The 25,571-nt window shown below is 42.5% G+C and overlaps 2 long non-coding RNA genes across 5 annotated transcripts in view; one reads left to right on the top strand and one right to left on the bottom strand.

The window, feature by feature from the left end:
• Window positions 1–15,971: 15,971 nt before the first annotated feature.
• Window positions 15,972–25,244, bottom strand: LOC119866601. Its single transcript, XR_005380695.1, has 3 exons — window positions 19,150–25,244; window positions 17,509–17,651; window positions 15,972–16,238 (listed from the first exon to the last, which is right to left on the bottom strand). It is a non-coding gene; the product is annotated as an uncharacterized LOC119866601 (long non-coding RNA).
• The window catches only part of LOC119866600, a 69,384-nt gene continuing 68,923 nt past the window's right edge, over window positions 25,111–25,571 (top strand). For 2 of the 4 annotated variants that reach the window (XR_005380692.1, XR_005380691.1), the window contains exon 1: window positions 25,122–25,539. This is a non-coding gene — a long non-coding RNA (uncharacterized LOC119866600). Of the gene's footprint in view, window positions 25,540–25,571 lie in introns of all 4 variants that reach the window. The other 2 variants (XR_005380690.1, XR_005380689.1) reach the window with 2 other exon arrangements.

Raw genomic sequence — 25,571 nt, 5'->3', positions numbered from 1 at the left:
CTGTGGATTTCCAGAAAGCTCTGATCCAAGACCCAGGCAGATTGCATGGTGTTTCTGATACCACCCTTCATTTTATTTGGAGCGACCCGACATTTGTACAGCAGGAAGACGTCAAGCAAATGTTGATGAACAATGCACGGAAAAGCTTCATGTTGCAAATACCCTTACTCACTTGGGAGGTGGGTAGGATCCCCTTACTTGCTGTTCCCTAGGAAAGTGCCATCCTGCTTCTTTCCCAAAACTTCTTTAAATCCTGGCTTCTAGGACCCCTGGGTGGCTCAGCGGTTAAGCGTCTGCCTTTGGCTCAGGGCATGATCCCAGCCTGGGGATGGAGTCCTGCATGGGGCTTCCTGCAAGGAGCCTGCTTCTCCCTCTATGTCTCTGCCTCTTTCTCTGACCCTCATGAAAAAGTAAAATCTTTAAAAAAAATCCTGACTTCTTGGGGAGTGGGCTACCGTGGAGCTGTGCAGCTGGCCAACTTTGAGTTGCTGAGCTTCGGAGTCCCCTATAAACTCTGTGGTGGGCAGTTAACAAAGAGCTGGGGGAAGGGAATGGGATTTAGGAAGAAAATCTCCATCTAGATTCCTGTCCTGTCTCATCACCTGTGTGACCTCAGACAGCACCTCCAAACCTCACTCATCTTTGTTTTCTCCTGGGAAGGATGAAATCAGTCCACACAAGCCCTTGACGCCGCACCTGACATGGACTGGATGTCTAATTCCTGCTTCCTGATGCTACTAAGTGTCTATTGGAGGAGTGGCCACTGCCTTGAGGTATTTGCCAGTTGGTTGAGTAGGCCATGCATAGACGAGGGACAAATATTTGGAACACACTGGCTCTGCTTTATCCTTAAGGTCCCTAATGAGGGATAGTGTTTTAACACAGCCCCTATAGGGTTACAGGAAATCCTGTTACCTCATGGTGGGGTCTTTTGATTGTGATGGGAACAGGCCAATTTCATACAGATTCCTTGCTAGGAACAATTGCAAACGTTCAGCAAATAACCACGTGTAAATAGGTACCAGGTCAAATCTCATTACAACCAACCCAGTTTATAAAAAGCAAAGAACAACCACCTAAAGTGTCCCTAATGGCACTAAAACGCTCCCAAGCCTTATTTGCTGGTTAATTGATTTAAGAAAGGAACTGATGCAATGAAAGTAAGAGCTTGGGTAATGCTTTGAAATTTTATACAATGCCATTTGGTTTTAATATAAACTGAATCCTGGAAGCATGCAGAGTAAACTCATCATCAGAATTAGGAGAGGTTAATCAGAGAAGGCTCTCAGGTGGAGGCAGTTTTTATTTTTTGTTTTTTGGAGAAGGGGAAAACTGAGACTGGGAACATGGTGTCTGCACGAAGGCAGGAAAAATGAAAGTCACAGAAGAAAAAGAGGCCAGCTGTCTAGGTAGGGGAAGGAGAAAGCCTGGCCGGGATTAAAGACCAAGGGCTCCAGCACGTGGGCGTGAGGTCTTGGGCGGAAGGACCAGAACGATGGTGGAGGAGGAGCAGGACTTGCAGAGCACTCTGAAAACTGGGTCCCCCGCCCCCACTGATTTCTCAGGGCCTTAAAGCTTCGACTATACCATAGGCCCCTGAATCTCCAGGTCAAGTGATTTTTTTGAGCATCACTTGCAAGGCATTGAAACTGTCTTGCAGACACTGGTGCACAGAACCCAACTCCCTTTCTCATACTGTTTACAGCACATGCATCTGCTCTGCGTTTGTACCCATGAGTCTAAGTTGGCACATGAGCACCGGGAGTTCTTTGGGAATGGCAAGGCCACACAGCCAGGACCCACAGTGTGTGTGTGTGTGTGTGTGTGTGTGTGTGTGTGTGTGTGTGATTGTGGAATTGACAAGCAGAGCTTTCTGTGTCCATGGCCATGAAGGGTATATCCCTGAACAAGTTTCCCAGGTGTTCACACGATGGTCATGAGTTCTAAGGAACTGAGCTCAAAGACAATGCTTCTGCACCAGAAGCCAAGAGAATCTGTAGACAAAGACCAGAACAGGTCAGGCCCTGGGCAGGCAGATGTGTGAGGTCAAGGCTGGCAGGGTTCTGCACCAAAGAGGACAAGTGTAACAGGCATGAGTTGTGCCATCGAGACCTCCCATCAAGGGGTCAGAGGAAAGCCTCCAACTGTGAGCTCCTACAGGGCCTCTGAGCCATAGACAGCCCCTGCCCAGGGTCACACGAAGCCCACGTCCAGGGATGGGATGCCCCCTCACCTCCCCAGGCAGGAGGCGAAAGACTGGGCCTTTTCACCTCAACAAGGGACAATTCTGACAGGCAATGACAGTTCCAGAGCTCTTAGGGTGTTTATAGTTTTGTGAGGCCTGCGTGCCTTACCCTTCTTCCCGGTCCCAGTTCTTCCCCTTCTTTTCACAGGGCTTGATCCCCCACAAACATTAGGCAGCCCAAACCCCATCACACATCACCGTCCCGAAAACCCAACCTACACACCAGTAGGAAAGGACCGTGAATGCCAAGAGGGAGAATAAGGAAGTTTTGTAGACAGCAGGTGCTTCCAGTTTGGCAGAAGCTGAATTAAGGAACCCACAGGCATCTACGGGCAGGAGAGCAGATGGTGTCCTGGAGGGTTTGGAAGACAGGACAAGGTGAGGGTAGCCAGATGGAGTGATTAGCCTTGAGACGACACCATTAGTGCTCCTAATGTGCTCCCTGGGGCAGGATGTCATGTTAGGGTATGGACAACCTAGAGCCGACAGGTGAGAGGGCAAGGTGTCGAATCTCACCTGGCTGGAAAGAAGGACCAGCAAAGAGATGGAAGTGCCGAAGGTAAGTCCCGGTGATAGCGTGAGTCTCCCTCCCTTGTTAAGCCAAAGCATCTCATCCAGGCCCCATATCTCTGCGTTTGCATGTAGCAGGTGGTTAAGGGACTACCGAGGAACACCTACACGAACATATCAACGTTAAAGCATGTCTGTAGCCTGACTCTGGGGGTTCAGAGGAGGTTGGCCCGGCCCAGGCTCTTGGGGACTGTGGGTACCTGTTGCTGTGGGAGAACTGAGTTTGTTTTGCTGCACCCAATCTTGTCTACGGCTCTGAGTACCTTTCAGAGGCGCTCAGGCCCCTGCTACAGAAAGCGGTGGCTGACAGGCATGTTTCCAGCCAATTTACATATATGTAAAGTCATCTGACTTGGTACTGATTTCTTTGCTTGTCAAACCTTCCCCTGTTACAGTTGGCATGCCATGTACGATTTTACATTCTTTTTGTCAATCTGCTCTTACAGTCTACTCCACCAACTGTCCCGCAAATGAATTTCAGAAACAATGACCAACGGTATAGAAAGTGCCTTTGTTTGCAGAGGGATAGGTACCTCGAGCATCTTTCCCCCACAGGGATAACCTTGTATCTGAACCTTGCTGGAAGGGGGGAAAATGCATGTAGGTTTTGAGGAATAAAAAGGACTTCACCTCAAGCATAGAGTTCTGGAATGTGTGTGTCTTCACACTCAAGGCAATCAGCTGATGATTAATTCCTCATGAAAGCTAAACTTAGAGCAATTTTACTCAATGTTTCCATTTCTAATTTGCCTTAAATATAATTTAAAGGGAGGAAAGTGAGCATTTTGGAGACCTGGAGAGAGCGAATTATGTGAAATACTATTAGGTTCAGTTTATGCCCTAGATTAACTTTCTGGTAAAGACACGTGAAAGAGTCCCTTAATTTGGATTTCTTATGTAAATATATATGTGATCTCTGGAGGGAAAATTCTTCATAGAGTGTAGGGTATAGTCCATTATGCTATTTCTATGTTGCTTGCAAATTCAGAGAGGCCTTTGAGCTATGACCTCTGAGGATAGCTACAGACAAGCAAAACCAACACCTAAGCATAAGGGGTGTGTGTGTGTGTGTGTGTGTGTGTGTGTGTGTGTGAATTTAGCAAATTGATTCTAAAAGAGCCTCAGCTCACAGAAAATGATTAGACCCAAAGAATCCTATCTGCCTTTCCCGTGCACTGGCCTGCTCCTTAGCTGAAATGTACTTGATGGTAGAGAGCCCTGTTTTCCATTTTAGACACAATATTTTAGTCTTACTTCTTTGAATCTGGCTTCAGATCTCAACCTTGTGTGCATGTGCCCGTCCAAGTACTTCATCTGGCTCGTTGGACGTCTGGGTCTTCCCTTTGGCTGGGCCAGGAATTCAGCATCAGAACCAGGTCTTACTTCTTAGTGAACAATAGGAGGCCTCACAAACTTAGTGCACCTGTTTTATTGATGATTAGAAACCCAGCCTGTCAGTGAGTGAGAAAATATGGCAATCACCATGTCCCACTGGTCTCCACTGCCAATATCAGTGCACTGCAAAGCCTCTGATAGATGAATGATTTGGAGTTGATGAGATTCTTCGGTTTGTAATCTCATAGATGGTACAACTGTTCATGACGCTTTGGTTATTTCCCCAATGGAATGCTCTACCTGCCATTCTTACTACCCTCAGAATATATCACTGAATGTTCTTTCTTGATACTCGTCTTCCTCACTTATTATCATAAATGATAATTTCCTCTTACTCATAAATTATTAGTACTCCTCAGTGCAGATAGTCATAATGATGAGGAAAGCAATTGCAGCCATTTATTGAGCATCTTCCATGTGCTAGGCACTGTGCAAATTACTTCATAGATTTGCCATTTAATTTCCCCAATACTTTTAGGGTAGAGACATTGCTCTTCCCACCGAATGAGAAAACTGACATCTAGAGAGATTATGCAATTGTTGGAAGTCATACAACTACAAAGTATGAGAGTCTTCAGGTCTGTGCAACCCCAAAGCCCATGCTTGTATGTACTGTGCTGAACTCTGTTCGAGCATGACAGGAGCTCTGGGGTACAAGAGTTGTTTGTGCACTGATGTCTCATCAATTTCATTACCGCCAACTGGTGCATATGTGCAAAAAATTCTCCGGACCCAGAAGGGCTTGGCTGTAAAGGATATGTGTCATCAGCTTGATTAGATATTAATTGGATGTTTAATATATGTTTGTTATGTATTTATAATATGCATCAATTCTTGTCCAGTGCCAATTAAATATCTACTGGCTATTTATAATTAATTATTTATTAAATATTAGGTAGTGATCATGCAAATTTTAACTTTCATTTGAAATGTAGAGAATTTCCACTTTCTTCACATTGTCTATATCTGGATCTGGTATTGCCAGCTTTTTTTATGGTTGATATGACAGGAGCTGAATTCCATCTCACTGAGGTTTTGATCTTCATTTCCTTCATTGCTATTAGGTTGTGTGTTATATTTGCCTTTGGGTTTTCTCTTCTGTGAATTGCCTGTTCATATATTTTTCTTTGTCTTTTTTTCCCCCTGTTGGGTTATTTGCCTATTAAAAATGGATTTATTAAGATTTATAAGAATTCTTTATATAGGCCAGATACTGAGATTTCACTGGTTATGTATGCTGCAAATATTTCCCCTAATCTCCTCTGTTAATTTCTTTTTTTTTTTTTTTAAAGATTTATTTATTTATTCATGATAGACATAGAGAGAGAGAAAGAGGCAGAGACACAGGAGGAGGGAGAAGCAGGCTCCATGCACCGGGAGCCCGACGTGGGATTCGATCCCGGGTCTCCAGGATCGCGCCCTGGGCCAAAGGCAGGCGCCAAACCGCTGCGCCACCCAGGGATCCCTCCTCTGTTAATTTCAAGGTGACTTTGACAAAAGTTTTATGCTATGTAATTGTGTACAACTATCTTTGCTTTTGAGGGGGGCAGTGGTGGGTAATTTTGCATATTGTTTATAGATAGTCTTCTATATTTTATTCTAAACTTTTAAGTTTTCGTTTTTATGCTTGGGCATATAGTACCTCTGAAATATGTTGTTACATTTTATATAGTTTGAAGTACAGTCTAAATTTATTTTTGTTTTTTTTTTTTTTTAAAGATTTTATTTATTTATCAGAGACACACAGAGAGAGAGAGAGAGAGGAAGAGACACAAGCAAAGGGAGAAGCAGGCTCCATGCAGGGAGCCCGATGTGGGACTCGATCCTGGGTCTCCAGGATCACGCCCCGGGGCTGAAGGTGGCGCTAAACCGCTAAGCCACCAGGGCTGCCCTAAATTTATTTTTGCACAGAAGAATAACCAATTCTCCCAGTAGCATTTCTTATGAGTGCATCCTTTAACTCTGATTTATAATACCCTTCTCTCCTATATCAAATTTCCATGCATATGTGGATTTGTTTCTGAACTTTGTCTTTTCCTGTGCCAATACTGATTTAGTTAATGTACCTTTATAATAAGCAAGTCATGCTTATTTATTCTTCAAATGGCACTTGTTATTCTTAGGCATACGGATTTTAGCCTCAGCATGCCAATAATCTTACTGAAAAATGAACTTGTCTGATGAATTAAATTCACTGATCTTTGCGATGTTCAAGGGTTTGCTTGTAATAGTGTAGTGGGTTTCACCCACCAGGTGAATTCATTCATTAAAACGATTCATCTGCAACTCACTTGAACTAGCTTAAACCTGAATGTTGAGACACATTTTTAAACCCTCATTCTGTGTTTAATTAAATAAAAGTCAGGGTTTCAGTCAATTTGATTAGGAAACTGAACATGAGGTCTACGGGTCGAAGATAGTAGCTTTGGGGCACTGTAATTGTAGATAAGAATTACATGAAATCATATGAGAAACGAAGAAAAGTCGTGCCTGCTTACAATGTAGCCTTCTAGATGCATTTTACAAATCCAGCCACCAGAGGGCAGAATGAGCATGAGAGTCCCACTGGCTTCCCTGGGCGGAGGGAGGTAAGAGTCTGTCCCCACTAGGACTATAGCGTGTTCAGTGTGTTGAGCGGGTATAAACGGTTTTTGGGAGAGTTGTTTTTCAGCTGCTGTTCAAAATGGCATTTCCTGCTGGTCTTATCAGTTCAAGTACTCCCCCCTCCCCAGCACAGTGAAAAAGAAACTTCCTTCCTAATTCTTGAGATCAAACCTTTGACTTTTGTCACAAGGAAATGCTGTTTAATGAAGCTAGAAAGGAAAAACCCCCTCCAGCCACTTATCAGAATCTCAAACATCCTAATGGAAAGTCAAGTGACCCACCAAATGAAATAGGGTAATGTTTCCAATGGGGCAATTTTCTAGCTGACCACACTATTGTGTTTCTACTGATAAAGGGTCCTATTTATTTAATTGAAAGTTGATGGGTGTATATTTCATGGCCTGGGCATTATTTGGTGGCACCCAGTCCACATTTTTTGTATTGCCAACACAAATAGCGTGCTTTTCTAGAATACTGGTTTTTCATAAATAGAAAGATTACACACTTTATAATTCTCATTGCCAAAGGAAACAAGCCACGATGCTAATATAGTTTTTCCATTTGGGCTACGTAGAGGGAAAGAGATGCCAAGTCTTCTGTGGGGCTGTACCTTCAGTTGTGTGTCTTGCTGAATGCCTGCTAGGCATTCTTCATTGTTTGAGACATTGGGGGGGACACTATCTTGCTTTTAATGGATTGAATCTCGTTATGGAGAGATGTCTTCAAATTGGGGGAAGTCATTCATAGAGCTAAAACAGAAGATCATCTAAAAAAAAAGGTGTTAAAAATCAGTTAAAAAAAGATGTTTAGTATGGATCTTGGATTCGACTAAATATACGGTAGCTATGTTTATTATTATTATTATCTTATTTAGGTTAAAACTTCCTGTTAGAGGCTTTCTTTTGATTCTCTATGACATTCTTTCATATTTGTCCTCAAAGCAAAACCACTAGCTACAATCACAGCTCAAACATCTCCTCCCCTGGGATGCTTCCTGCGACTTCATCAGGCAATATCAGTAACTCTTTCCCTCAATTTCCCTTGCTCTTATCACTGGTATGATTAATGCTGGTTTGCATGTTCATGTCTCTGTTGGGCCTCAAGGCCATCGAGAACAGAGACCATGGGTTGCTGCTCATCTCTGGGTCCCAAGCACCAGCACAGAGCTGTTCACACAGCGCAACTCAGCCAGTATTTCTTGAATTGAAGAGAAGGTCAATACTTTCTCCCAGCCCTCATACATAATCTTTGGAAGGCACTTCTGAGCTTTCACTTAACCATCCTGGAGAAACCCAACAGGCTGTTTGGATGCTAGGAGCTTCAGCCACATGGCTCAGCTCCATGCAGACATTCTGGTTGTGCGTGTTCTCCAGGGCTCTGTGATATCCGAAAACTGATTTACACGAGCTTAAATCCAAGGCTTTTGACACTTCAAAAAGTTGAGTTTTTCTCATTCAACATAATAAATGGCTTTCCTGTGCCCAGGAGTGTAAGGTTTATGTCCTGGAAGGACAAGGAAGAGTAATGAAAAGAACATGGCTTTCTGGGTCAGTGAATAGGTACTCAAATATTGGCTGCATGAATGCAAAAAATGAGTGAATAAATGATTCATAGAATTGAGAATGTTAAATACACTAAAAATAATGCATGCATTAGTACTTACTACATGCCAGGAACTCTGTCAAATGCTTGCTTTAAATTTTTATCGCATTTCCTCTTCAAAACTCTTTGAGGTAAGTACTCCTCTTAGCTCCATTTTACAGGCAAGAAAACTGAAGCTCAGAGATGTTAAGTCTCCCAACGCCACACAGCTACTAAGTGTCTGAGTCAAGATTTGAACCCAGGTGTTTTGATGCTAGAGCCCGTGTTTTTAACCCCCACACATAAAGCAGAGTTCCTAGCCCATGGAATACGTTAGATAAATAATAAAAGTGCTCCTCTTTTATTAGCATTAGACTCGCCTTTAAGATCCCCAGTGGGGAACAAGTTCAACTGGGGGGCATCACTGGGGAATGGGACAGAAGCCAGAATTTGCCCTCCTAAATCTGGCCTGAGTGATAGAAGGCATCTTTGGCCTGAAGAAGTGTAATACAAAGAAAATCCTAATTGCTACAGCTAAGTAATTAGAAGATCCAACCTATAAATCATAGTGCGGCAACCCCTTTAATTATGTGCACAATTAAATAGGTGACTAAGGCACATTCTTCCCTAGATGAGCATATTTAATATCCTGTAATGGCAACAAGTTTCAAGCTGATTTATCGTTATTTTGTTTGGTCAGATGATTTTTCTGCATTTTAATGTGTTTTGTAGTTACATATTTGCTGTGAACAAACAATGCTTTTCCCAGGTAGTGCGCTGTAAAGGACTGGCTTCACGATTTGTTTACTATTCTTTTAGGCCTCGCAGAAATCAAACAACATTATGTACTTATTTTTAAGTAGCTGCACTAAAATCTTAAACAGCCTTCTTAGGGCCTTTCTTTCTCTGCCAGAACGTACACACACTAAAATATTTGAAAAAAAAAATGATGAGTTTCCTTTAGTGTCATCTTTGATACATGGATAGAAAGTTTTGATATGAAGCTCTAGTAACTATACAATCAGAAGCACCTATTAACTCTGAAAGGGTTTCTTAATTCAGAGGTGCTAAAGACAACACGTTTTAGCATGCACACAGTATCACAATAGGCACACCTCTGAGATTTAGAATAGTAGTAATGATAATAATAATATAACAAAATTTGAAACATGCATTGAAAAGCTTATGTTTGGATTCAGCAGAGTACTGGAAAGACCCCAGGCTTTGGAAGCCAAGACTTGAGTTCAAATCCCAGCTCTGCCTCTCATATAGGTTAGTTAACTTCATTGGAACTAAGTGCCAGTAACACAGGAAGAATCCCACTTGCTTTGCAGAGTGGCTGTGAGAAGGAGAGATGTTGCATACGAAGCCCCCGCACGGTGCCTGGGGCGCAGTACGTACTAGCTGCTGTTGCAATTGTAAGTGCTAGCTGCTGTTGCAATTGAAACCCAAATAAATTCAGGCCTTCCTATGCACAGAATCCAAAAGAAGCTCCAATCAGATGCCAAAACCCTTGTCAATAATTTGTGTGTCCCTGCAGGACCCTTTCTTGAGAAGGCAGCAGAGGAAAGACTGCACACATAGCACACAGCCAAACTTCTTAAATATCTTCTTTATTTATCTTTCTCCCCAAAGTACCCCAATTCATTTGTCTCCCTTTCCAAAAATTCCAGCCCATCCCATTCCTCACTGCCCTCCCCCCCCCCCATCTCCCTTAGGCTCCCTTTCCTAACCTCCTGGGTGCTTTCTTTTCTCCAGGAGAAGCTCTGAGCCCTCCCTGCTGCAGGGAGGCTCCTGGGGTCTCAGCTTCTTCTGATCTGAGTTTCCCTCAGCAAACCCAGCCCCAGGAGCCAAGTGCAGAGGACACTCTCCTCGTTGGAAGAGCGAGGGAGTTGACAGTGCTCATGCTTTCATATTTGTTTTTGTCTGTGAAGCACTATCAAGCTCCATGCTTGATAGATGTTGTTTGTGAGAAGTAGGTTAGGGTATTAGAGTTTGTGCTTTCTTCTTTTTCTTTCTTTCTTTCTTCTTTCTTCTTCTTTTTTTTTTTTTGAGATAGAAGAGGATGATTTGGAAGTATAGGGAAGTAGTGGGCTAGGGGAGAAGGTAAAAGAGGAGCCAGGGGGAGGAGAGAGGGTGGGGTGTGGCCTAGGGCAAAGGAAGAGTGGGAACGGTTCAAGGGAGCTGGCCTTCCTGCATTCTGCCTAAATAGCTGGCACAAATGGAGCTTTCATCAGTGTTCTAGGCCCCATGATGTGTATCATCTATTTAATTCTTACAATAACCTGGAACTCGGAACTTTAGCATCCCCATAATACAGATGAGTCAATTGAGGCACAGCAGATTGAAGTGACTTGTCTGAGGTCACAAAGCCAGAACTCAGAGCCCAGGTTTCACCGTGTGTGATCCTGTCATGCGGTCACAGAGAGCAGGACCCAGGGACAACCTCAACACTGCAGATCAGTCCACGCTGAAAAACCCTTTCGGAAAGAAAGAAGGCTCTGGAGGCACAACTATATCCCCGGTGCTTACAGCTATGCTAGACCATGGCAGGTCCGTAATAAACATCTGGGGATGGACAGACAGGCCGATGAGGAAGGGTATCCATTGGGAAGGGAACATGTGTCAGCACCAGAGGGGGAAAGCAGGCCTCTCTCTGCAACCATGAGATTGAAATTTTCCCACCTACAAATTCCAGACAGGGGATGGGCCAGTATCAGGGTTTCATGTCACAAAACAACCAGTCACCCAGGGAGACACAAAGCTGTCAAAAAAGTTTGCGAAGATGGCATGGTGGCAGGGGATGAGCAGAAATTGCATTTTTGTTTTTCCTTAAAAAAATAGGGCCTTGGGAGATAGAAAACCTATCTCCTATGAATAACCTTCATAAGAATGACACAAACATAAGCATCAAATGATGTAAGTGGAAGCATCAGGAACAGGAATCCTTCCCCCCCCCTCCCCTGCCACCCCACAGAACATTGCAGACAGGGGAGCAGGGATGTGTCTGGATGCTGTTTTGCTTTTGTTTTTCAAACAGTTCACAAGGAAATAAAAAGGACTTTCCTAGGCTTCTGACTTAAGGGCTCTATTTAAACAGATGCCATTACAAACTGGTAATACCAACCCTAAGTTAGCTGCGGCCTCACGGGACCTCTCTGCCCCTGTGGACATGGGAATTGTCGCTGTGCTTCTTGGTGGGTTTGGAGATAAAAGCAGAGGACTCTTTGTGGAAGGTTGATTTAAAAAAAATATTTTCTAATATGGTTTTTCAGACTCTATGTGAGGCCTTGGATTAGCAGCCAAAAATGAGGGTTACTCTTTCCTACACTCCCCTAATTCTGAATCTGCTGAGCGCTACCCATCCTATTTAGTGCGAAGAATTTCACAGGAGGTAAACAGCATCTAGGCATCACTTACCTCCTTTGATGTTTAGCACAATTTACAATGAAAGCTTTGGGAGACATTTAAAACCGTGCAAGGTCCTAAATCATTAAAGGAATGTGGTGCTAGCCTTAAAAAAATGATAATAGAATGCATTCGACAATAAAGCTGCCAAATTTTAGTAGCCTGTTTGCTAGAGGCTTTTTTGGAGAAACTGAGCCAGACTGAGAAAAAAAAAAAAAAAACCAAAAAAAAAAAAAAAAAAAACCAAAAAGCAAGCACATAGCAGAACTGTTATTACACAAATAAGGAATTGTCATTACACAAATTAAATGGGATTAACACAGGTAAAAATGGAAACAAAAATAGATTAGCTAATGACATAAAAAATGCTAAATGATCTGAATATAATCACCCAGGACACCTTTTGGGGGTGTTGGACAGGCCTGTCATCAGATCTCTGGGTCCCTGTAGCGACTATTGGGGTCATCTATTCATAATCCCTTATCCAAAGGATGAACTATTTAGTCTGTTCTGCCTGGACCAGTCCCAATTCAGGTCTGCTATCCTGGAGTAAAATGGAAAAAAAAAAAAAAAAAAAAAACCCACCAAAAAACCAAAGAACAACTTTTCTTATGGGAAATTTCCAAAATATACAAAATTGTACAGAATAGAATAATAAAGCTTCAAGTATCCTCATTTTCACTCTTGTACTATTTTTAAACAAATCCCAGTCACCATAATTTTTTTTAAGTTTTTATTTATCTATTCATGAGAAACACACAGAGAGAGGCAGAGACACAGGCAGAGGGAGAAGCAGGCTCCTCACAAGGAGCCTGATGTGGGACTTGATCCCCTGACCCAGGATCACGACCTGAGTTGAAGGCAGATGCTCAACCGCTGAGCCATCCAGGCGTCCCCTCAGCCTCCATAATTACAAAAGATAGAAACTTAACAAAAAGCATCTCCACGATGCCATTATCATACCTGAAATAATGAAGTGTAATTCCCCAATATAATCAAATACCAAGGCAGTGTTGAAATTTCTACTTTTCCCATAAGTGTTATTATAAATGCGTGTTTTTTTTTTTTCAGCTTTTTGTTTGTTTGAACTCAGATTCACGTAGGACATGCACTGCAATATTTTGACCTATCTTTTGAGTTTCCTTCCATGGAAGATTTCCTCTCTATCTCCTTTTTCCAACTGATTATTTTGATGTCATTATTAATTCATGGATTTAAGTATATTTTATATACTTTAATTCATCACATTATCTTTACTGGTACTCAAATTGTCCCATGTTTGGTCAGTGGCAATGTCTTCAGTTTGGCTCTTGAGTTCTTTGACAAGATCCCAATAGCTTTTGATAACTCCCTTGCTTTTAATATAACAGGAGGTGTCAGGTCCATCCTGTAGAACACCCCCTGCAGTGCTGGAATGAGCTATTTTTCCAAGAAGCCCTGTGTCCTTTCAGCAGAACATAGTACTTAGAGACCACATTTGGAGCACTGGGGGGCTCATTCCTACTATTTGGTCATGTTTCTAGGCCTTTTCAGTGGATACAGCTAAGAAAAATTTAAAGGTGAAACATGTCATGAGTGTATGCTGATACTTTAAATTCAAGTTCAGGATTACAGGGTTTTTACGTAAAGCTTTTGTCTTACATTCATATCTCCATTTTCTCCTGCCAGGAATACTGAATCACCACCAGTCCTCGTGGCAATGTCTCCTGCCATTTTCATCCCGCAAAGCTTATTATCTAGTAAATTTCTCAGGAAGAGCTCCTGAGAAAAATATTTGGGGTACTTTCATGTTCATTATAGTTTATCTGTAGTATTTAGACTTTAATGTCAATTTGACTGGATTAAAAAAATATAAAATCACAATTTCCCCTGATTATGTCAAAGATAGTCCATTTTCTCTTGGCATAAAGCATGGCTATTGAGCAATCTGATGATAATCGTAGTTTTTCTAAGTGACTTCATCTTTTTTGGGTGCCCATAGGATTTTTTTTCATAAAGTCCAGTTGGTTTTCAAGATGACATTTCAATGTTGGTCATTCTGTTTTTGTTTTTTCAGTTCCATGATATGTTCCTTTAATATGTACAGCTAATCCTTGAATACCTTGGAGGCTGGGGCACCAACATACGTAGTTGGAAATTTGCATTTCACTCCCCTAAAAATATAACTAATAATAGCCTACTCTTGACCAGAAGCCTTATTGATAACATAATAGTCAACACATATTTTGTACGTTACGTGTATTATATGCTGTATTCTCACAATAAAGTGAACTAGAGAAAAGAAAATGTCATTAAGAAAATCATAAGGAAGAGAAAAGACATTTATGGTACTGTACTGTAAAAAAATCCATGTATAAGTGGACCTGAATGGTTCTAACTCATGCTGTTTAAGGGCCAACTGTAATTTCAAGCAAATTTTTATTTCAGAAAAATTTCTGGAATTCTAGTTTTCAGTATTTGTTCTGCTTTCCTACTTTGGTTTCCTTCTTTGAGGTGGAGGGGAACCTCCTATTATAATATGTTGTTTCTTTTTCTTTTTGACCTCTCTCCCATATCTACCATCCTTTTTTTATGCCTTTTTGTCTATTTCTTTTTAGTTGAAAATTTTTTGGCCTTTTTTTTGCAAGGTGTTATATCTTGCTGACTTATTTATTTCTTATAACTCAGTCTTCACTTATGAAATGATTTATTATTTTATTTCTAAATTTTTCCTGGGCTCTAGAACTTTGTGTCTGAATTTAAAAAGTTCCAACTTAGATGATTTTCTTTCATATTTTCCATAATTTCAATTTTAAACTTTTTAAGTTTTAAAAAGATTTTATTTATTTAAGAGAGAGAGAGAGCATGAGCTTGGGGAGAGGCAGATGGAGAGGGAGAGGCAGACTCTCCACTGAGCAGAGAGCCCAACATGGGACTCCATCCCAGGACCCTGGGATCATGACCTGGGCCGAAGGCAGATGCTTAACTGACTGAACCACCCGGGTGACCAATTTTAATTTTTTTAAGCATATTATTTATTTATTCATGAGAGACACAGAGAGAGAGAGTGGCAAAGACATAGGGAGAGGGAGAAGCAGGCTCCCCGTGGGAAGCCCGATGTGGGACTTGATCCCAGGACCCCGGGATCATGCACTGAGTCAAAGGCAAATGCTCAACCAGTGAGCCACCCAGGCATCCCCCAATTTTAATTTTTTAAAAAGATTTATCCCATTTGAGAGAGAGAGAGAAAGAGAAAGAGAGTATGTGTGCAGGGGGAGGGGCAGAGGGGGGGAAAGGGAGAGAAACAGACTCCTGGTTGAGTGTGGAGCCCACAGTGGGGCTCAATCTCAGGACTCTGAGAGCATGACTGGAGTTGAAATCAAGAGTCAGACACCCAACTGACTGAGCCATCCAGGCACCCCATATTTTCCATAATTTTATAGCATCTTTAGCTCTTTAGCTCATTTTGAAATATAGGTTGCATTTCCTATGTACTTTGTGGGTGTGTCTGACATGCCACTTATTCTCTTCCTTAATCTCTTTTTAAAAAATATTCACTTTGTGTAGGATTCAACTGTGATTATGTTTTGCTGGTTATTATCATGTAAAAGGAGTTTTCCCTTTTAGGTGGGAGTGGAGAAGTTAGAATATCTTTTTCTAGTTTCATGGTTTTAGAGCTCTCTCCTCCTCCTCCTTCTTCCTCCTCCTCTTCCTCTTCCTTTTTTACAGAGCAGTAACAAATACATTTTTATAATTCAGAGAACTGCCCCCAGTGCTGCTTACCCACAGTTTTATTGGGATCATTTTTTTTTTTTCCTGTCCCTATGCTACTCTGTGTTATACTTCCAAAGAAGAAGGAAGGAAAGGAAATTTTGCTTTATTTTTTTGGGCATTCTAGGACCCAGGTTATGCAGTCCCTTAAGATATTTTCATAACATGAAGACTCCTAACTCTGGACATGAAGACTCCTAACTCTGGGAAACGAACTAGGGTTGGTGGAAGGGGAGGAGGGAGGGGGGTGGGGGTGAATGGGTGATGGGCACTGAGGGGGGCACTTGACGGGATGAGCACTGGGTGTTATTCTATATGTTGGCAAATTGAACACCAATAAAAAATAAATTTATTATTAAAAAAATTCTTCAAAACAAAACAAAAGATATTTTCATAAACCTTTGTACTCACCCAAGAATTAGTAAAAAAGTCTGTTGCATATTCAATTGTTTCAAGTTGACCTGCCCCGTTTCCTGGTCAGAGTCAGGATTTAGGGATTCTTCTGTCCTCAAGTCAATCCATTCAATAACCCAGAGTTTCCTTGTGCTTTTTCCTACACAGATGCTGCATAGATTTGGTAGCTCTTAAATATTTAATGGTTTGGAGTTTATGGGGCTACCTTTACTTAGTTTTCTTCAGTAGATGTTGTTCATGGGTTTTGGTTTTGTTGTCTTGGTGGCGCTGTCTGTAATTATGGGCAGATTGGAGAGATTAGGAAATGACATTGCCACATGCATATTGTCAGCATTCCCTCCCAGTGCAATCCTTAATAGCAACCCCCTTACTCTCAGAAGGGAAGTTTGCACAATAAATTGCATGGTTGCCCTACTTATCCTGAATCAGAAATCCAAATGATTCTGGAAGCTGAAAGATTTTGCAATTCATTTGGGTCAATTCCAAACCCTATCTGAACTCACTTGATAGCAGAGGCTGACCTGGTTTGACTTGGAGCTGTGAATACTTTTTATTTTTTCCATTTACTATGAGTATTCATTCATTTTCCTTCAGAAGTATTCATGTCTTTAATTTTAGAATATGGCCTCAGACCCAGTGATGATGATGTCGTAATGCACAGTGGACATCCCCATTTTAAAATATGAAAAACTGTAAAATCTAAAATACTTTTGGATCTACAAAGTCCAGATAAGGAATTGCAGATATGTAAGAGACTTCACCCCCCATTGCAATGACAAATTACAGCAGGTGAATTTCTGTCCTAAGCCAGCTGATCTTACTTTTCCTGCAGTTAGGAATAGGGCTGTGGCCACTGGTGGGCTTGTGTGGCATGTGACCATAAAGCTACCTGGGGCAGGAGTGTCCCACTCCCATGCATGGAGGGACAGAGAGGTACATGAAACAGGTACAAAAAGGCCAGCTGTGAGGAGAGACCATGGACTGGAACCAGAAAATAAACACTGCTTATGTCGGCGTTCCAGTTTATGATTTCAATCACTCATGAGTCCTTCCTTTTTTAAGGTTCATTGAGCTATCCCTGTGTTTTTCCAGTAAAGCCCACTCAATTGCTTTAGCCAGCTGGAATGGATTTTTGCTACTTGCAACTGAAAGGCCTTTAATAAGCCACCCATATGGGTGTTCTCTCCCAATGCCATCTTCACAAAAAGGGTCCACTGGATCTCAACACAAAGTGGTGGAAAGCCAGCATCTAACCTCTGACTTGTTGACTCATTGATTTATCAGAGAAGTTCCAGCCTAGGGCTGTATCAGATTAAAAAGAAAAGGGATGTAAAAGAAGAGAAGGCATAGTCTTCACTTTTGGGAAACAAGTTAAATTTAATCCATGGTATTGTCTTTTTGTCTCTTCCCGTCTCTACCAGATAATTCCCTCTCAGGCAGCTTGAACATCTAAAAATAGTCAAAAGGGCAGCTGCAGAAATGATAAGAGGGTCTGACGAGGGATAATCTTATGGAAAATGGAAAGTACAAAAAGTCCTTACATGTGGAAGAACTTGTCATTCATTTATTCATCCAACAAGTATTTATTGGACACCTTCATGTGTCAGGCACTGATCTAGGTGCTGGGGAGGCAGCAGTGAGCAAACCAGGACAAAATCCTGGCCTTTGTAAAGGTGGCATTGTCCTGTGGGAAGCAGAAAAGAAACAAGTATTGTAGGTTAGATGGTTGAGAATTATGGAAAGCAATAAGCGGGAAAGCGGCAGGGAGATTATATGTGGAGTGAGGGCTACAGTTTTAAATAAGGCAGTCAGGGAAGGCATCACCAAGAAAATACACTTGAGCAAAGGCCTAGAGGAGGAGAGAGAGCAAGCCATGCAAATATCTGGGTGTAGGGTTCCCCCCGCCACTAAGCAATTCTCCAACATCAGTTGGGTGTCCTACATTCAACTCAATTTGGACACGATCTACCTGGAGACAGTGTCAGAACCCACAGGTTAAGGGCTCAGTCCCACAAGACTGTCCTCCCTCTGTAGACACCAATCACAAGTCCACGTTGTCACCTGGGCCCCTGGCCTACCAACCTGCTATAGATCTGAGGTTCCCAGGACCTCCTCTTTGATTAATTTGCTACAGCAGCTCACAGAACTCAGAGAAACATTTGTCCTACTAGATTACTTTAAAAAAATTTATTTATTCATGAGAGATACAGAGAGAGAAGCAGAGACACCAGGTAGAGGGAAGAGCAGGCTCCATGCAGGGAGCCTGATGTTGGACCTGATCCCGGGTCTCCAGGATCACGCCCTGGGCCAAAGGCAGGAGCTAAACCGCTGAGCCACCCAGGGATCCCCTATTTTTTTCTTTTTTAAAAGATTTTATTTATTTATTTGACAGAGAGAAAGAGCACAGGCAGGAGGAACAGCAGAGGGAGAGGAAGAAGTAGCCTCCTGCTGAGCAGGGAGCCCTATGTTGGGTCTATCCAGGACCCTGGGATCATGACCTGAGCCACCTAGGTGCCACAAGACTACCTATTTCTTATGAGAGGATATAACTCAGGAATGGCCAGATGGAAGACATGCCCAAGGCAAGGTATGGCGAAAGGGGATGGAGTTTCTATGTCTTCTCTCAGCATGCCATTCATCCTAGTCTCCAGGTGCTCAGCACCCTGGAAGCTCTCCAACCTGTTCATCTGGGTTTTTACAGAGGCCTCATTACGTGGGCATGATTGATTAAATCATTGGCCATTGGTGATTGATTTAACCTCCAGAGGTTGGGGTGTGGGGCTGAGAGTTCCCACCCTCTCATCTCATGGTTCATTCCCCAGCAACCAGCCCCCACCTTAAGGCACTGTCCCAAAGTCACCTCATTAGCGCAGCAAAAGACCTCTCTGTTACTCTCCTTACTTAGGAAATTCCAAGGGTTTAGGAGCTCTGTGCCACAAATGGAGGTGAAGGCCAAATATACATTTCATATTATAAATCACAATACCACGGAGGGCAAAGTGGAGTCAGGGAGAGCGTCTGGGAGGCTGTTACAGAAATTCAAGGAGAGGTAGTAGTGGCTGGGTCCTGGGAGGTGGATTGGAGGCAGGGCTCCTTGCTCAGGACCATGTGTGTTCCTCTTCCATCAAATATGCCCTGCTCTTCTGGGAGTTTTAACAGTGTGCTATTTTTATAATAATTACCTGTTGTAGGTTTATAGGGCGTCCCATGTTTGATGTAGCAATTTATGAAACAATGGCACCATTTTGCACCTTTCATCTTAAGGTTTTGAAGAGGATGACACATTTTTTGCTCTGAGGAAGCCAATTAATTAAGCTGATTCCACCCTTTCCACAGCAAAGGGTGCTACTAGGCCCATTTCAGAGGTGTTAAACTGAGGCCCTGAGCTCCCCACGAAGCCCCTTAGCTCTCAGTCCAGCCCTGCGAGTTCCAGGAGTCCAATTTTGATTTCTGAATATCCTCATCCAAAACTTTTTGAACTTCTGGAACAAACATATAGGTCAAAATGGGAATTATTCCGGAATAATTCTGGGATCTTCATGGTGGGGAAAGGGGCAGGGATTCTAAACAGGAAGTTGAGCCACCTTCCCAGCTATCTTGGGGACTAAAGATTTATTCCCAAAGATGGGGAAATTCTGCTCTGTGCTCGGAGAGAAAAGGCTGAAGAGAGGTGGGTGGCAGGAGGGTGCTCCTAGAGAAATTGAGTCATGAATGTGTTTGCCTGCTTTAGCAATTCTGTGTGCCACTCCCCCCATGGCATCTGCCAGAGTGACACATGCTCTCAGTGGGTCCTGGTGAAGTTCTTGCTTCTTCGAGTATGAATCTTGGGTTAAAAGAAATACATTTTGTGTTCCTAAATGCAAACCAACTACTTTTTTTTTTGGTGGTGCTCAGCCAAAGTCACAGCAATTTATCCCAGTGCTGGAGGAGAAATTGCCCGTACTAAGTGCCCCCATAAGCCCATGTGCACTCAGTAGAGGCGTGGAATGGTGCTGGACTCTATAGTGACTTGAGGCATCCTCAGGAGTTATAGGACTTCACACTGTGTATGGTCCATGCTGACTGCAGGCCCCCACCTCTGTGTGCTCCTCTCATCCCTACTTCTCTGCTGTGGGATCAGAGGCTGAGTCAGGAGCCTTCTGAGTGGGTTTTAAAAAAGTAGTAGGTGCTCCAGAAGAGAGTGATCCATTGTTTGTAATTGGAACCGATGTGCACTTGTTTGCCAAGAGGCAGTCAAGTTTACGTCGGCATTTTTCTTCCAAAGTCATGTTTGTGTGTAACTGCGTGGGCCGATGCCACTCTCGGGATTTAGGAACTCAAGGTAGTCGAGGGTTCTTTGGATTCAGGGCAGATTTAATCGCCTTTGCTTACTGCAAGTGAGAAACTGCTTCCTCCAGGCCCTGTTCCTCTGTGTCTCGCGGTGGAGGAGAAAACAAGGCAGCACCAGCCACATATGCGTGTGTGTCTTTTCTGATTGGTCTTGGTTTCAGCAACAGGCCAGCTGGCTGTGTAGGGAAAAAGAAAGAGCTCAATGCACACTGCCTGCGTTGGTCTGAATTTTACTGCTCTGCCAAGGACTTAGAAGGGGCAGCATCTGCATCCACGGCTGTCATGGGCATTCAGGCTCTTGGATAACAAGATAAAGGGCAAAAGCTGAATTTTCTCGTGCCAAGAGGAGGAAGAGTATCAGAGCCAAGAAGATCAAACCACTGCTGCCGAGAGTGGCTAAATGGTACCCATTAACCTCTGTCAGTGCTGGAGTCCTGCAATGGGAATTGTGCCAGAAATCAGCCCTGAGTGAAAAACAAGGTTTGGCTGGCTCCATATTACCCTAGGATGGCGGCATGGGAATTTCCAGTAAAAGAAGCTAAGTTGTTCCATCCCCAGTCTGTAAGGATGAGCCCGGGGTTGGAATCAAGCATTCTGCGAACTGATGAGATGCAGGTCCATGCCTTGTCCCGTGGAGGAAGTGGACAAAAGGAGTTCCTGCTTGCTGCGGTCACGCACCTGGCTCGCAGCCACTTCAGACGGGGAGTGTGCATATCATCACGGGCCAGGAGTTGGCCCACGTTGAGTGTCTGTCTTCTGAGAACTGCTTCCATGTTTCCTGTTGCTGGCATCTGGGGGACTCGCAGTTTTCTACTGCCATTCAGATTCACTGGCTCTGTGCTTTCCCCTGGCGAGGAAGGAACACTCGCCACATGTTGAACGGTGGATGTATCGATACTAGGATTTCATGTGTTTTGCTACAGAGAGGATTGGAGGTACGGACCACCTGAGAGTTCTGCTGGGAAACCCACAAGCAAACCCCTACAAACCACTCCAGAGGAGATCTCCCATCCTTACTCTTTGGTAGATTAGCAGCCTGGCTTAGCGTCTTAGCAAAACCCACCCTTTCCTCTGCTAGTGCCACTGGACGGATGAATTGGGGTGTTTACTGTCACCCTAAGAAGCCAAACACCACACTGAGTTTTATGGAGCAGTTATTAACAAAACCATTTATTCCAAGCCAAAGAGCCCCCAAAATTCAGCCAAGAGCCCAAATAAGCATCTCTGCAGAACAGTGGCCTCCTATTGGCTGAACAAGTCATATTTCAGTAGAATTGTTGGTTTTCATCACTTCTGGATCTTCTATTGTTTGGGTTGTCTTTTTCCAGACGTTTAAGCTTTTCTGGCCACTAATATTAAGGAAAAACATGACTTATTGTAGGAGTCAGTTTTGTTTCTATCAAATGTAGCAAGTCTGCAGAATCCTGGGCTTGGATGAGGAATGCCATTCCACTCTGTCTCTGGGATGGGGAGGTAAAATCGGAGCTTGGATGTAGGAAGTCTTTATTAAAGGAAATCTAATAAGCCATTTTTGAGCAAACATAACCTAGAACGTTGTTTTAAAAACTGTAGGTTATAGCCAAAGTAGCTCCTGACCTGTGTTAAGAAAAAAGTGAAAAAAAGAACAAAACAGAATGCATCAGAGCACATCACACATAATAAAGGTAAGAATCATTTCTCAAAATTTTGTTTCAGTTGCTTGGATATAAATTTGACTGGATTATAATGGAAAACATGTTGCATACAGCAGTTCATAGGCAAGAAAGCTTGAAAATCACTGTTCGTGTCCAGGAGCCAGGAGTCTCTAGGTTCTAGTCCTAATTCTGCTGCTGCCTCCATGAACTTGGGCAAGACCTTTTACTCTTCTGGGTCGCCATTTCTCAACTGAAAAATGAAATTGTCTATGAAGTCTTCTCAGTTCTAACATCCAATAATCAAAGTAAAATTCTCAAAGGAATCCATTTCAGCCTTCAACAGTTATCAATAAAAAATTCTTCTGCATAGTTAACTTCTTTTTCCTGCATTTTGGAAAGAGATGATTTCCCAAAGAGCTCTGAAACGTGCAGACCACATATATGAACACAGTCCACTTCGGCACATTAACTGAGCTCAGGGACAGAATCTGTGGGTTTCCAACAGCAGTTTTGTACGAGATCTCTCTGGTTACCCTACAATTATGTTTTGGCTATATTTGAAAATATATACAAATCCTCTTTTGGATGGGGGAGGAAGGCGGGTGGGGAAGGGCAAGTAATTGCTCAGGAAATGCTGAACTTGGTTAATTTAGAAACCACTTCCAGCTAATGTTGAGCCTTGGGCCACTCACAGTTCCTGCTTTGTATTATGACTAATGGAATGTCAACGAACCATTGATCTCATAAGAGCAACCAAGGAGACCCAGAGTAAGCAGGCCTCTTGTGGGGAGTGACTGAGAGCTTCTTATTTCTGGGCTGCGGTGCTTTCCTTTTTTTTTTTTTTTTTTTTTCTGCGGTGCTTTCCAAACAGTCTTTTAAACTATTGATTCCTTCGTTCATAAATTCATAAGAGCATAATTTGGAGGACAGTTTTGCACTGCTGCTTGGATCTCATTAGGCTTATTTGGTATCATCTTTCAAATTAATATCTCCCCAAATTCTCATGGAGGAAAAGCAGGGCATCTCAGGCACAACCACCAGGCAGCTATGTTCTAGGAGTTAAAATGTGTAACTTTAGGAACATGGGTTCTCCTATATAGCTGGTACATGGGTTCCAGGAATGCGAGAGAGCTTCTAAGGACTAAGTCTTAGTCCTGAAGTCAAACTTGTTTGCAACAAAGCAGCAGTATACGTTTTTGACTATCATCTGCATTCATGGTGCTTGAATTCCACCAGGACACTTTGTAACCTCACCAAAATGTCAGAACTGGAAGGAAGACCTGCACACCATCATGTTAAAAACTCTTGTTCTCAGAAGAGCAAAACAGGGCACCCGCTTGTAGCTACCTTTTCTTAGGAAAGATGCATTAAGTGCTTTTGCTTCTTTCCATAAATTTTAAGGAGAGCTTATATTGTTCTTGGAGGTTGATTATAAGTAACTCACTGGCTAATTGTGGATGCAGCTTTGTTTCATGTTGACTTTTGTGACACTGAATTTCAGGACTGGTAAACACAGTGCTGACCAACACCGTACAAAAACATCTTCTATCCACGAGCCAGTCCTCTCAAGACTCAAAGCCTGAGATGCCTTGACATGTACAAGAAAAAGTTGGGGAGGCTTTTATTAGCTTTGATTTTGACCCCCTTCTCATATATTATGCAAAATGTGTCACTTATATGAACAGCCCAGAAGAGCAGTTGCCAGTTGTAATATAAAAAATGATACCACGGAAACTGAGACCTGGTTGTGGCAGATACCCTGTCAAAGGAATGATTTATAATCTGGGAATACAAGCAGCGAGAGAGGCCCACCAGCTAGGGCTGTATCATCCAAAGCAATCAAATCCCGCAAATATAAAGCAATTTTGTATTACCATTTCCAAGTGCTCCCCACAATAAGGACTCTTGTATGCCCAAGTTTAATATTCAGAGCAGAAACCACAAACTCGAGCAGCCGCTCCTGGTCAGGATAGTTAATAACAGTTCCCAGGCAAAGGCATGCTGCAATAGCATCGCTCCGAGCAGCTGGGGATTTGCTCGTATGGCAGCCTCTCTTGCTGAGAAGTAGGAAGCGATGGTAGGTCAGACATCCATTTGCTTTATAGATTGATATAATTTCATCAGAATTTATGATGTGGGAATTACTGCACAGGCAAGAAATGTAATCTAACCTTCATCTCACACAATGCAGAAAAGATATTATGTTTTTGAGAAAAATACACTGCCTTGTTGAATCAGCTTGCGCACGTGCATTCCTAATGGGTTTCAATATTTCCTTGGACAAGTCATTGCTATTTGCACTGTCTGTATTAAATTGGCTTGTCTAGAAGACGTTTTTACAAATAATAAGAAATTTTGATGCCATCCCTTCTTTCATTTTTCTCAAGTTCTGGCATGTGAGTTCATTACTGGTAAATTTTAAACATCTGTGGGTGTAATAATAGTTTATCCTAATTTCTCTAGCCCATATTTAAACTTTTTAATATCCAAATAGTGCAATAGCATATATGATTCTCTTTTATCCTTAGGAGGGGTTCATTGAGCTTCAGTGGTCAAGTAGAGTAAATATTGATAGCCTTCAAGGACCTTTCATAGATAATCATCACGGTGAGTCCATAAGTCCTGTTGTTTGGCTCTTGAAGCCATTTTGATTACCTTGAGTTCTATAGTCTTCTTCCGATGGGAATCTGAATATAAAATATATTTTAAAAGGAAGGGCTTTCAAGATGGCCCTTACCCGTGTCATGTAAACACTAAACATATCTTGAATCAAAAATTCTTTTCATATAATTTAAAAAAGAAACAACAACTTGCAAATATTAGAGCGATGCCCCAAACTGGAAAGTCTACAGAGTATCTTTTTGTAATACCTTTTGATTTCTGCTAGTGACATGAGTGTGTAAATGGCCACAGTTAATCAGGACAACCCAAAGTCACTGTTTTAATTGTGCTTCGTTGAATTGCAAATATGTGGTAGAGTTAAAATGTACATAATCTGGAACTTAATGAAAATAGGTACTTAATAGAAGGCATATTTTATCCAAAGAGGAAAAATACTCATGTTTCAATGGCTGGTGTCTCCAAATAAAAATGGCTATTCTTCATTTGTACCTCCTGCCACACACCATACCAAGGTGCCTACATCCATAAGTCATCTCTGGCCTCGCTTCCTGCTCTGCTTTGAGGTCACCATTACTAGGCTCATACTTCAAATGAGGAAATGGCTGTTTGAAAGTGTTAAGTGCCTTGCTTAAGGGCTCATGAGCAGGGAGGGGTAGAGCCCATGTTCAAACCAAGGCTTGTTGGATTCCAGAGCCTGGATTCTTTTCAGTGTTTCCTGGAGCTCTTCATTCTAGAAGTCTGGCCAGGTTAGGGCTCCTTTCAACTGTTTCTCGACCACTCTAAAGCCTCTCCACATTTTTCTTCCTAGCTATCTTTCACTAAAGAAACTCAGTCTTTTGTAAGATAGAACCAAAAGTCTGCTGAGGTGGGCAGGGTTCAGGAAGCCATTTGTTTTTGTAAGGAAAGAAGAATAGGATCAGAAGCATTGAATGATCTTACCCTCTTCTCCTTTCTTCCTTAACCAGGACTGTGGTGGCTGGTGCTGCGGTAGGCATCTTGTAACCATGAAGCAGAAACTG

This window comes from Canis lupus, chromosome 28, assembly GCF_011100685.1.
Source record: "Canis lupus familiaris isolate Mischka breed German Shepherd chromosome 28, alternate assembly UU_Cfam_GSD_1.0, whole genome shotgun sequence".
NCBI lineage: Eukaryota > Metazoa > Chordata > Mammalia > Carnivora > Canidae > Canis > Canis lupus.
This window is presented reverse-complemented; position numbering and strand designations above follow the sequence as displayed.